This window comes from Cydia splendana, chromosome 1, assembly GCF_910591565.1.
Source record: "Cydia splendana chromosome 1, ilCydSple1.2, whole genome shotgun sequence".
Lineage (NCBI taxonomy): Eukaryota > Metazoa > Arthropoda > Insecta > Lepidoptera > Tortricidae > Cydia > Cydia splendana.
The window spans coordinates 6276208-6289778 of record NC_085960.1 but is presented as its reverse complement, the minus strand read 5'-3'; the positions used below and the strand labels follow the sequence as shown (position 1 = coordinate 6289778).

At 36.2% G+C, this 13571-nt stretch overlaps 1 protein-coding gene and 1 long non-coding RNA gene across 4 annotated transcripts in view; one reads left to right on the top strand and one right to left on the bottom strand.

The window, feature by feature from the left end:
- Nucleotides 1-13571, bottom strand: part of LOC134789944 (atrial natriuretic peptide receptor 1) — a 245932-nt gene that overhangs the window by 61372 nt on the left and 170989 nt on the right. The gene's annotated exons all lie outside the window — the stretch shown is intronic.
- The window catches only part of LOC134790208 (uncharacterized), a 488662-nt gene that overhangs the window by 359359 nt on the left and 115732 nt on the right, over nucleotides 1-13571 (top strand). The window lies entirely within an intron of this gene.

Genomic DNA, 13571 nt, shown 5'->3' with positions numbered 1-13571 from the left:
CGAAATTATGATTCATTTTGAGGAGTCTAATCCTTTGGGGGCATTAAGTATTAACCCCTTGAGGTTCAATGTCCTTATATGTACTAGTACAAATTACCTCCAACGAAATTTGAATCCTAGCTAAATAATACCATTGACTCCAATTTGATTGCCAATTTTCTTTGTACGGGGGCCCCTAGAGGCGAAACCTTTTACTTTGGCGTAAGTATCCTGTAAGCCTATAGCTCAATGGCCCAAACCGCTTGACGAATTTTGATTCACGTGATGTCCTTCATATCACCTTCATATCATCAGCCTATCTAATGGTATTTATTACGCATTTTTGCAACCAATCGTTTAGGTACATCTACAAGTTTAGCTGCTTGTAAAAAATTACAACGGCTAGTGTTCTCGGCAATGTCAATTATGTAGTTGTTGGTCGCATTCTTTTTTATATATGTACATGCATGTAATACACACAGCACAGGACACACACATCCCACACATTCGCACAGGATAGGAACGAATGGCGAAATCTAGTGTCGGAGGCCAAGATCCACTTCGGGTCGCTGAGCCAGCAAAGTAAGTAAGTAAGTAAGTACATGCATATAATGGCAAGGAGGTAGTCAAAATCAAACTGTCCTTAAATTAGATTGACCTAAGTATTATGTGCTAGTGCGCAAACTAAGCCAGCGCCAGCATTATCTCTAAATTATCTTTAAATTGTGGTCAGCCACTAATTTAAGTTTAAGTTTAACTTTGTGTGGAGTTTACATTGTCTATGGATATAAAACCATAAAGTACAATGACTAAAATAAGTGAGGTGAACGTACTATCTTACACGTGCGCGCGTGCTATCGGCGTTTTTATTAGCGTTTCTTTTTTTTTATACTTCGCTCGCTTGAAATTAATGAACTCGTTTCTAATTCGGTACTATTTTACACTTAAGTTCCTTATATCTTGGAATATGGTTTTCACATTTACAAATTTGCTTTACCAACACATTTGCCGATTACCCAATTGGTTATTCATGAGGCATCCCTACGTATCTCATTCGCAGGTGTATAAACATCAAAATACATAGCTATGCCTCTGCTCATACGATGTTACAACTAAAACAAAACAATTGAACAAGCTAACAAATTCCATTAATGTACAAATTTGCTCAAAGCCAAGAAACCTCGAGAGACGAACCACCATCAAAACGCGCACGTTTGTCGATCTCATAGCGGCAACATTAGCATATAAATTCGATCATATAGCTGCTGGTTAAGCCTGATTTCCTGTAACACCTATAATGTACCGTCTTACTTCCTAGAAGAAGCTTCCTGCACAAAAATACTACAAAATAAGACGCCCAGCACGATATATTGGCCCCATCCCCACAAGAATACAAACCTTTACAGCATGAATGGTAAATAATTAATTACAAAGTTTACAAACGGTCAGAAAATTAGACATGCTTGCTACCAATTAGATACCAAAACAAAACTGCCATTTTTCACGAATATGATGATTTACAAGAATTAAATAAAATGAGAATGTTATGTACAAGAACATGTTTCTTTCGTCGGAATATTTTGTCATTTTAGTAGTCCTGGTGGTTTCCCATAATACAAATAAGTATACTAACACAAGTTAATAACATCACTACAACGACATAAAGAACACAGATTAGAAATACAGAACCCTGTTTATTGGAAACGAAAAAAAAAACACCGAAGTAAAGCAATTCTGGAACACGTGCCATTGCATGTACCTACGGGATTCAAATAACAACTTTGGCTCCGATACTCTCAATATAAAGGCTCAAAATACTGTTTTGCAACTGTAATAGGCAATTACTGAGTCTGGTCAGACTATCAATATTTATTACATTATTAATATGTATAATGTACCTATTTAAATAGGATACGCTGTTGACAAGCGGAGGCGTCGGTACACATAGAATTTTGTATAATAATTAAGTACTACCTACAATACATACATTGCTTGTAATGCTTACACTTGATACATACAATTAAGACACACACAGTAACAAGAAAATGTTGTTGAAAATGTAAACATTTTTATAGAAAATATTTAAAACAGTTTATTACTCATATTATGATTATAGCTTCTCTTCTTACAGCGGAAGAGCAAGGTCCCGTTTTAACAGATTATAACCGGTCATATAAAAAGTTTGAATACTGAGCCTGGCCTCCCGCGAACCACGTTCGACGTGTTGTCTCTCTGTTGCACTTGTAAATTCGTACGTAAGTGTGACAGGGAGGCAACACATCGATCGTGGTTCGCGGTAGGCCCTCTGATTCCGTAGGCGGATTGCATTTTCCGTTATTCTTACATTTATTCACACCTGTACTGGTTTTACGAGTTTTATGACGCTTAAAGTAGTCCGCGGTTTTATAAGGCATTTATTTTGATTCCAATTAAATAGCCATATTGGTATCCGTCCGTCCGTGTTGGACCGTCAGGTCATTGAGGTAAAAACCGGCCAAGTGCGAGTCGGACTCGCCCATGAAGGGTTCCGTAACAGCAAGTAACATAATAAAATTGCGGTTTACGATTTATGACGTATTAAAAAAAACTACTTACTAGATCTCGTTCAAACCAATTATCGGTGGAAGTTTGCATGGTAATGTACATCATATATTTTTTTTAGTTTTATCATTCTCTTATTTTAGAAGTTACAGGGGGGGACACACATTTTACCACTTTGGAACTGTCTCTCGCGCAAACTATACAGTTTAGAAAAAAAATATATTAGAAACCTCAATATCAATTTTGAAGACCTATCCATAGATACCCTACACGTATGGGTTTGATGAAAAAAAATTTTGAGTTTCAGTTCTAAGTATTTTTCTGTGAAAATCTTAATGCGGTTCACAGAATACATCTACTTACCAAGTTTCAACAGTATAGTTTCGGAATAAAGTGGCTGTGACATACACGGACAGACGGACAGACATGACCAATCCATAAGGGTTCCGTTTTTTGCCATTTGGCTACGGAACCCTAAAAATGATTAAAGTACTTACGTATACCTACATTTCAATGTAGGTATGTAGCTATTTTAAACTGTTAAATACTTAACTAATCTTACGACTTGTATAGGTAGGTATCATGTGTGAGTCATTTTTTTTACTTATTTTTTCAGATTTAGGCGTGTTTATGTTATTTTTTCTCAGAATCACATCGATACGTACACACTTAGTCATTTCCGCTCAAAATCACGAGCTCTTTCGACCCGGATAGGAGAAAAAAGTGTCTCCTATTAGGATCGAAAGAGCTTGTGATTCTTAGTAGAAATAACTGAGTGTGTACGTGTACGTATTAACGTATACAAAATGTAGGGTTCAGTAGAAACGTACGGATCAAACGAAGGTCAAAGACAGAGGTCTTTAAGAGCTATCGATTTGACCCCTATGTTCATGTTCAACGAAAAATAATGCTTTCGGAGTAATCATAAAATGTGTCTCCATACCATCAGAACAGTTTTCAGGTAAATATACGTATGTAGTATCAATATTTGACTTACATTCATAACACGTAGAAATAATCAAATTACAAAAGTTACTTAGCAGTGTCAGCACGGATAACCAAGAGGGATTTCCGACACCATTAATTTTCGCTGAACACATGGGAGTCAAGTCGGTAGCTCCTTAGGTCCTCTCTCATTGGCCTTCGTTTGCTGCAGCCATATTGGATACCACGTCTTGTAAGGCAAATTCTACAAAATGAATTACAGCCTGAAAGCTTTAGGTATGCAAGATATTTCGCGCTAAACACTTATAGCGTTATCCATAAACGCGTTACTGGCCTGAATTAGCTATGAATTTTTATCTGTCATTTTGTCTTTTGTATTTGTAAGAAAGGGACAAAACACAATTTAACTAAATCAGGCACGTAAAGTTTTATGAATAAATGTCTATCTATGGGTGAATCAACATTTTTTGTGTTCAACATCACATCACGCTCCCTGTCCCTGATCGATAATACAAATTTATATAAAAGTATGAGTTCTTTTAGTATTCCGCTATGTTCCTATTAATATTATCTAACATTTTATCACAAAACATTTCATTTTGTTTACAATTTACCCGTTCTTTATTGGTTGTCCAAAAGACCAAAAGTTTTCATTTTTAACAAGCAGAAACGTCTGCGAACGATGCTATTAATGCAGATGCAGATGGCAGAGCGCTGGAGTATCAATCCAGAGGCCGTGAGTTCAAGTCTCACCCAAGACAGTAATTTTTCCACTTTTAAATTTATTCTAAGCTAAGACCAAAAGTTGGTTTTCCATAGTAAGACAGATTGTCCCCTTGCAACAGTGCACCATAAAACTTTGTATCATGAAAAAAATACTGTTGTGGAATTGTTAGTTAAACACATGTCATAATCATTTTTATGGATAAGTATCATCAATAAAACATACCGATTTGTTATATTTGCATGTAACGGTTTATGAATTTCTGGCGTTTAAATTTTGTCCCTTGAATTATCCACACCATGCAGGTCAACTGGATAACCATACATAAATATAGATAACGTAGCAAGATACTTGACGACAAGTTCAAATTTCTGATAAGTAGATAGGCCTACCCGCCATTTTGATTACACGAACCTCGAGGCGTCAGTCGGTCCAGTACTGTTGGAGAGTGTGGGTGGCTTTATTATATGTCCATCGGACCACTAGCACAAATCGTCGGTGGGAATAAAAAAATCGCTATGTTTTTTTACGATTTTTTGATTTTGGCATATTTGAATTCCTTTTTCAATTTCCCGTCGTCCCACATAAATATTTTTGTTATATCTTTATTAGTTTTGAAAATAATAATTCCGCTATGTGAACACAGAACAACATTTGTACAAAAAAAATAGCTATGTGATGTTTTAGCACATAACGAAATTAAAAGCCTTGTTTTCCGTCGAGGGTGATGGCGATAATGTTGCACATGGCGATTTATTGTAGAATGGATTACCAGACATTGACCCTAAAATCCGCTATGTATAATTTCTCGTGCTACGTTACTTTGGCAACAAATCGCTATGTGTAAACTCACACGACGATTTTTAAGTGAACCAAATTTAAGTCGCTATGTAGCAAAATTTTGGTTAAATAATTAATATTGTAAAAAATTACGAAAAAAAACCTTTTTATTTTCTTCATGAGTATCATGTAAAAATGATTGATATATTAGGAAAAAAATACAGGTGCACTAAATGTATTACAAACAGGAAAATCAACAGTTATTTTTGTCTCCTGAAAAGTAGCTTAAAAACACAAGGCGATTTTTTTATTCGCACCGACGAAATGCATAAATACTTAACATTATTACAATAAATTGTATTGTACCAGATACTATATTACATATATTTTACCGTAAGGGTGAAATAAACAGGAAAAATCTTTAGTATTTATTATACGGCTCAAATATTTAGATAAGTCCCTCGGACAACTAGTCACTTGGACAAAGGAAGTAGTTGTCCGTAGGACATTTTGGTTGTCCCTTGGACAAAAACAATGTGATAAGATTTTTATAGGGTCAGAAACAAATTCAATAAAGTATCAGAAAGCACTAACAGACATAATGTAGGTGCCTTCTGATATTTTATTAAATTTGTTTCATTTAGTACCCTTTTAAGATTTCTTATTAATATTTCCTTTGGACAACCAGATATGTCTATGGGACAACTAAGTTGTCCCTAAATTGAAAAACACATATCATTATTTTTTTCTTTTTAAATTCAAGAGCAGTTCATATTTTTTTAAAGATACAATAACACAATATAAAACAAATTAGCAGGAGCAAATTTCTTACATTACTATTAACTATTTAGCATTTTAATTTAAAAAATCCGATTATATGAAAGTAAAGTTGTCCAGGGGACAATTTTTAGGGATATATTGTGATATTTCGTGAGTATATGCCATATATAAAAATAAAAAAATATACTGCATTGTTTAATTAATGTAAGTAAAATAATTGTTTAAACAATAATTGATGTCTAGTTTGTTTAATAATATAATACTTTTGGATAGTGGTCCAGGGGACAGGATAGATTTGGGCTGGTGATTTTTATTCGTCAAATTCACTAAATTCTTAAAGAAACAGCTTTGCTTTATACAGAAAATTATAAACTGAAATAAATGTCATATACTAAGAAAAAGTGACCAAGTAATAAAAAGTAATTTAATTAATAGTAATATAGTAATTTAATAGTATAGTAATTTAATTTGTTCGAATACTTCATAGTATTGATTGGCAGCGCCATCTCTCTCGCTAGCTCGGTATCATCATGAGAATGATCCAGATAGAAGGTTCGAACCATACTGTTCTACCTTAGAGATGGCCAGGGGGCGCCACAAGCCTTCAGTAGGAAGTGCATATACTTGGAAAAATTTGTCTAATGTCGCTGTGGCCCGGTGGCCGAGTGGTTCAGGCACCTGCCGCGATAGCAGAGGACGCTGGTTCGATTCCAGCCTGGGGCACTGGAGGCCTTGGTCACTTTTTCTTAGTATATGACATTTATTTCAGTTTATAATTTATATAGTAGTGTTTCTACTTGATAAAAACAAATTAAAATATTTTCTGAATAATAATTTAATTTGTTCGAATACTTCATAGTAAGAGAAAATTGTCTTTATAATAAAGTATATAAATATGGACAATAAGAAAAAGAAATAAAAATACATAATTTCATCATGTGGACATTTAAAAGTTGATTCACCCCCTATACCCTATTGAAATACTTACTATACGTAGTGTAACTATGCTTGTTATAAGCTTATAACCCTTCGAGTGGCATTGTCCTCCTCGAGGTCTCTACGGTAAGTGGCGGTGGCCGCGAGACGGACAGACATAACAAGCCCGTTGAGTGGCGCAGCCATTTTGGAAAAATATACGTCTAGTGGCGGGGCCTCAACGGGTGATCATCGCGAATTTGGCGCGTGTTAGAAATAAGACCGTTTCCCAAAAAAAAATGAATGAATGATATATATAAACTATATATCACTGAATTCAGCATAAAATGGGTTATTTGATTGTATATCAATGAATTCTATTCTATTTATGTGAATTATGCTAGACTTGTTCTAATCTCATATTACCAATTTTTTTCTACTTTCATGTAAAAATACGTATAATTACGAAATAAAACAATTGATTGTAGAAAAAGCAGTCTTTATGACAAAACAATACATTTAACACGATTCACACAGTTTATTTCACTTTTTATCAGCGCGTATTCCGTTTGATTGTTCACGGCTCGACGACGGTCGGCGCGTAATGGGCGAGGTGGGGCAGGAACATCACGTCATTTCTAACAAACTTTGTTTTACGCGGGAATGCGACCGTTAGGGAATACCATCCTTGTTTATTGACGAATGCATTTTGCAAGAGTGAGCAAGCAAGGCATAGTTTTAACGGTTTTATTTTAGGCGCGAAATGTAGCGTCGCACAGATGCCGCGAGACGGTCTCTGCCAATTACGGGCTTGTTATGACCGAACCTTCTCGCGGCCTCTGCCACGCAGAGGCATATTTAAAAAAATGGCCGCGCCATTTCTCCTACCGTTCAACCGGAGGTGCTGCCACCCGAAGGGATAAGTCGTACATAATTATAAGCTACTTTACACATACCACGTGTACCGGCGTCGTATTGTGCGCTTTACGCGTTTCTAATAAAAATATGTCATTTAATATTGTATAAAGTGCAGGGGAGCAATTTCGACTGCGGGATAATTTCAACTATTCGAAATATCTTCCATGTTTTACATTATTAACTAGAATACCATATATATATGTCCAGATAGCGAAAAAGATGTGTAGTGTGTGACTCTAGTTAATAATGTAAAACATGGAAGATAAAAATTTGACGACCGGTCTGGCCTACTGGGTAGTGACCTTTCCTATGAAGCCGATGGTCCCGGGTTCGAATCCTGGTAAGGGCATTTATTTGTATGATGATACAGATATTTGTTCCTGAGTCATTTCATTTCATTTATTTAAAACCACATGCAAGTTTACAGTGCTGGACCAAAACACTTACACATTAATTACATTATTAACATTAAAACATTTAAAAATTCAATACATTCAATAAAAAAATTATACATAAAGAAAAAAAAATGTCATCACATCAAGCTTATTCTAATATAAATGTCATTTGATAAATAAAGATAAAAGTCAACAAAGAAATAAAAAATAGAAAAATAAAATAAGAAATAAATAGTCAAATACAATTCGCGTCACTATAATCATAATACATTAAATACCATTCTATGTAGAGCAATTGTTAAGATACAGCGCCACCCCAACTAGCAAATCTATGTGCTATAAAAGTTGAGAGCACGTTTTTATTTTCGCTTTTTGGTGCTATAAACGGTGTAAAAACAGTCGAGTAAAAGTCCTGTAAGCGTTTACTCAACGCGAAAAGGCGCACTTATACAGACTAAAAGTGTTATAAAAATCGAGTAAGCGCTGTATAAGAAGCAAATCGATGCTGTAAGAGTTGAGTAAAAGTGGATAAAAGCACTTCTAGTGTTTTAATAGTAACGATAGTGCTTTTACTCGACTATTTGTTCTATAAACATTAGCAATTTACTATTACTCAGTAAAAGTGTTCTATAAAAGCAGCCGCGCTGCTTTTTCTCAGCAAAAATGTTTCGTAAAGGTAGCCGGATTGCTTTTACTCGGCATTTTAAATGTGTAAGAGTGCAGTAAATGCTTTTATTCAACTAATATGTGCTAAAAACGATCTCAGGTAAGCGATTATATTTCAATTATTTGATTAAGTTTGAGGCCTAATCGTCTTCGCGTGTCTAATAAAACAAAAAGGTACTTAAGTATTTTTCACTGCTGTCATCCATGACATTTATTTTTACCGTGATTGTGTACATAAGTTTTTACTGTCTGTAAGTACACGTAATACAGTAAAACCCAGCGCGAAAAATACTTTATTGATAAAACCAAAGGCACTGGTTCATATATATTCATGGGCCGCCTATTTTCTTAAATTTCAATAAAAAAATATTAATAAAAATAAGTAAAAATTTGCTTACACGATCTAGTTTCTGTTATATCTCATTAATTCGACTATAAGTCGAGTAACTGCGTTTACTGCTACACTTATAGCACATGATGTCGCCATGTTTATGGATTTATAGTCCGATGGCCGACTGCATGAAACCCTACCTGATAAAAAAATTGAAAAATCCTACTCTGTAGGGGTAGCTGACTTTTAGCAGCTTCAACTGCTCTTGGTCGGCCGTGGCTTAACTTGGCAAATTTTGCGCAAATGGCAAAAAAGTGGTACAAATATTCATCAAAAAAACAAAAGTGGTCAGCTACATCCTGTGTTGGCAGGTTCCTGTGTCCGACCGAATTTGTGGTACCAAGTGAGCTACAATTTACCTCATCGAAAAATAGAATGTCACTTGTATGGTAGGATAGCTGCCATTGACTTTTTTTTTAATGCGGACGGACTGAAAACGCTGTCAGGCTAAGGTGAGGCCGACCAAGACATATGTCAACAAATTTAATGTAGGTATTACAATCAGTTGTTTTGATTCTATTTTTCGATGAGGTAAATTGTAGCTGTCACGTGGTACCACAAATTCGGTCGGACACAAGAACCTGCCAACACAGGATGTAGCTGACCAGTTTTGTTTTGCTGTCCTCAAAGGCAGCTATCCTACCATGCAAGTTTCATTCTATTATACGATGAGTTTTTTTTTTATGAATTTTTGTGCCACTATTTTGCCATTAGCGCAAAATTTTCCAAATTAAGCCGCGGCCGACCAAGAACAGTTGATGCTACTAAAAGTCAGCTACCCCTACAGAGTAGGATTATTCTATTTTTTTGTCAGGTAGGGTTTCATGCAGTTGGCCACCGGACTATATTGAAACGTCGACATGGCTGACTTGTGCTGTTAATGTAGTTCAAAACTCTTTAAAAGTACTCTAAGCTGAATACATTTTGAATAAAACCTGTAAATACACTTCAGCTCCTATAACAGCGGTTTGAACCCCATTACCCGAATTATGATATAAGCGCGCTGTTACAGCAGCATTGTTGCCAAATAGTTATTTGATTGCTTTTAATAGGCTTTTATAGCAACAGACAAACTTTTCCAATAAAAAAATAATTATCAAAATCGAACACCTCTGTAAAAAGTTATGCGTGGTCATACATAAAAAAAGAAAAAAAAAAAAAAATATATACGCGTCGACTTGAGAACCTCCTCCGTTTTTTTTTTCGTCGGTTGAAAATACTGATATCAAGACGATTCACCTAATAATAAATGCGAGTATGGCGCAATTATGGATTACTGCCGTTTTTACTCAGGCTGGATCACGAGGCAAACCCACGTGTTAATCGTTGCCAATGGTGACTGTGGGGCCGATTCGAACTCATTCATTTTATCCTCTACCCGCCCATACGTCAAACGTTGCCAAGCAAAATGAAACTTTGATTTAGTCAACACAAAGTTCAAATTAGAATGGAACAGGAGACCTTTTTATAGGTCTCTGGGCGGCTAGAGGGTTTATCTCATTTTGATAGGATGATAGGATGTAGCTGACCAGTTTTGTTTTGCTGTCCTCAAAGGCAGCTATCCTACCATGCAAGTTTCATTCTATTATACGATGAGTTTTTTTTTTATGAATTTTTGTGCCACTATTTTGCCATTAGCGCAAAATTTTCCAAATTAAGCCGCGGCCGACCAAGAACAGTTGATGCTACTAAAAGTCAGCTACCCCTACAGAGTAGGATTATTCTATTTTTTTGTCAGGTAGGGTTTCATGCAGTTGGCCACCGGACTATATTGAAACGTCGACATGGCTGACTTGTGCTGTTAATGTAGTTCAAAACTCTTTAAAAGTACTCTAAGCTGAATACATTTTGAATAAAACCTGTAAATACACTTCAGCTCCTATAACAGCGGTTTGAACCCCATTACCCGAATTATGATATAAGCGCGCTGTTACAGCAGCATTGTTGCCAAATAGTTATTTGATTGCTTTTAATAGGCTTTTATAGCAACAGAGAAGAGAGTTGAGTAACAGTTGTATTAAAGCGCCTTATTCAGACAATTAGCTAATCTATAGCTGTTATATGATTTTAATAGAACAATTATGCTGAATAAAAGTGATTTAGTAGCGCTAACTCAGCATTTATTAAAAGGTGGAATAAAAGTGCTAAAAGATAGTGCTATAAACGTTTATACGACATGATTATAGCACTAATTAGCGATAATTGCTAAATAGTCGAGTTAACCGCTATTATACGATATATTGGTGCTTCAACAACAGTAACTCGGCTGTTATACGATTACAGGCTGAGTAAATCAATTCTTATACGACTATTTTGCTAGTTGGGACAAGCCTCACAAACGTCCCTATACTGTCAGCGAATACGTCGACCTCCGGGAGGTGCTGGCCCATGTCATTAAGAAGCGCACACGCCCGGCGCGTCGGCGCGTTGTCAGTGCGGCGAGTACGCGCCACGCTTCGCGCGAACAGCGGCGGCCGGCGACGCGGCGCGACAGCCTGTCCCGAGCCGTCCCGAGCGCTCCGAGCCGGCACCGCTAGCCCTACCCGCTCTAACACCGCCGAACCACTAACTCTACCATTGAGTAGTTTATAGTAGTGGATCAACGTCAGCGTCTTTCTCCTGAACTCTAGCGTATCCAGCCCTACCATCCCTGATACGAATAGCGACGGATACAGATATGGGTAGTATCCGTACTGACGTTTATACAAAAACCTAGCGTATTTGCGCTGTATTTTTTCTACCACAGTGGTGTACTTCGATTCGTGCGGACTCCATATTATGGCTCCAAATTCTAACCTACTCCGAACAAACGCATTGTACAGCATGATTGCGACTCTGACATTCGAAAATTGATATGCTACTCTCATTATAAATCCGAGCATTTTACTTGCATTTTGGCATGTCATAGTCACGTGCTGTCTGAAGTCCAGTTGTCTGTCTAGTGACAGTCCCAGATCTCGAATCTCAGTTACACGTTCCATCTGATCGCCGCTTAAAGTATATGTAGCATAGATCGGCGTCCGGGCTCTGGTAAAAGTAATAACTTTACATTTTGCTGCATTAAAATATAATTTATTTTCTTCACTCCACCTTACCACTGCATCTATATCTTTTTGGAGTGCTACACAATCGGGCATGGTTGTTTTATATGTATTTAAGTATTTATATATTATATATATCGTTGTCTGAGTACCCACAACACAAGCCTTCTTGAGCTTACCACGGGGCTTAGTCAATTTGTGTAAAAAATGTCCTCTAATATTTATTTATTATTTATTTATAAGATATTTTGATTAGTTGAAATTATCCCGCAGACGAAATTGCCCCCCTGCTCCTTATCTCATTGCACCGTGCATTTAAATCTCATTGCACCGTGAATTTTAATCTCATTGCACCGTGCATTTAAATCTCATTGCACCGTGCATTTAAATCTCATTGCACCGTGCATTTAAATCTCATTTCACCGTGCATTTAAATCTCATTGCACCGTGCATTTAAATCTCATTGCACCGTGCATTTAAATCTCATTGCACCGTGCATTTAAATCTCATTGCACCGTGCATTTAAAACTCATTGCACCGTGCATTTAAATATCATTGCACCGTGCATTTAAATCTCATTGCACCGTGCATTTAAATATCATTGCACCGTGCATTTAATTCTCATTGGCACTGGCAGCCTCGGTAACAACGTTACAATTAAATTGTGATCCCTGTTAAAGGCCACTTTGTTAAATTAAACACGGCCTGAGCAAATACTCTGGAACCGTCGGCCTAAGCTGATTATAGCTGTGGCCGTACTGTGAACGAGAAAATTTTAACTTTCAGAATATAACTACATGTAAATATTTAATTCCACAAACGGGTCTACCGCGATATAATTTCATTGGGACGTCAGTCTTTCCGTGACCACAGCTGGTGCAACTCAGCTGAAACGTCGGAATTAAAGGTAAAAACAATGAAATTATATCGCGGTAGACCCGTTTGTGTAATTAAATATGTGTACAAAACGCGAGAGTTTCAAGTGTTATACAACTACATGTACTTTAGTAGTGATTTAATACTAGTTATAAACGTGTATTTGGCTTAACACCTCGCATATTACTTAAATGCTCATAAAAAATATTGGCCGTATTGGGATCCGAACTGTTTGTGGGTTTAATATGAAAATCTTTTTTAGACAGAAATGACCGAAACATGGCTGATATATAAACATCACATAAGTAGATTCGATTATTAATACGATAGTTTTATATTTATTTATCTAAAACATAGAAGCAACAATGTAATTCAACAGTATGAAGCACCTTTACCCTCAGAAATTAAAGGTTAAATTCATTAGCATAAGTCGCAGCAATACGCTCAGCCAGATAAACTTTATTTAAAGTAATTATTTGCATACCTACACAGTTTAATAATAACTCGAAGTTTTAAAACGTTTATAATTTGAAGAGACATACCTACTAACAGCAGTAACAATGTGACGAGAAAAACAATTACATATTATAAAAATGTTGTTTTTTCTGCATTTCTGTCAA